Genomic DNA, 536 nt, shown 5'->3' with positions numbered 1-536 from the left:
TATATATATATATATATTATATATATGTGTGTGTATGCCTGTGTGTGTATGTGTGTGTATATGTGTTTGTGCCTGTGTGTGTGTGTCTACTTTATAAATATAATATATATATTTGTAATGCATACATGATTCTTGGTGGGACAGAGAGTGTGCGCACAGTCACTCACAGCACTTGGTACTTGAGTGCAAAGCAATACTATGCAATAGGACTATTTGAGGAGACCTACCTTGATAGACAGACCCAACTCCTTAGAGAGAGGACATGCTAGTTTACTATATTGTGTGGCCAAAGGTCCACCGTATCAATGGTAGACTATCGCACTAACCAAGTGCTAGAATCGAAGCTATAATTGAAATGAGTATGCGTGTTCGAATGCAGTGCATATATACACAGAACGAATAACTGCATACATTATTCGAATATATAACTAAATTTGTTGAAACACTCACAAATGGGTAGAAGTACATATCTATGTATGTATGTATGTATGTATATATATATATATATATGTATGTGTGTGTGTGTGTGTGTGTGT

The sequence above is a fragment of the Sphaeroforma arctica genome (assembly GCF_001186125.1).
Source record: "Sphaeroforma arctica JP610 unplaced genomic scaffold supercont1.3343, whole genome shotgun sequence".
In the NCBI taxonomy this organism is placed as follows: domain Eukaryota; class Ichthyosporea; order Ichthyophonida; genus Sphaeroforma; species Sphaeroforma arctica.
The sequence above is the reverse complement of the archived record's forward strand: the minus strand, read 5'-3'. Positions refer to the sequence as shown.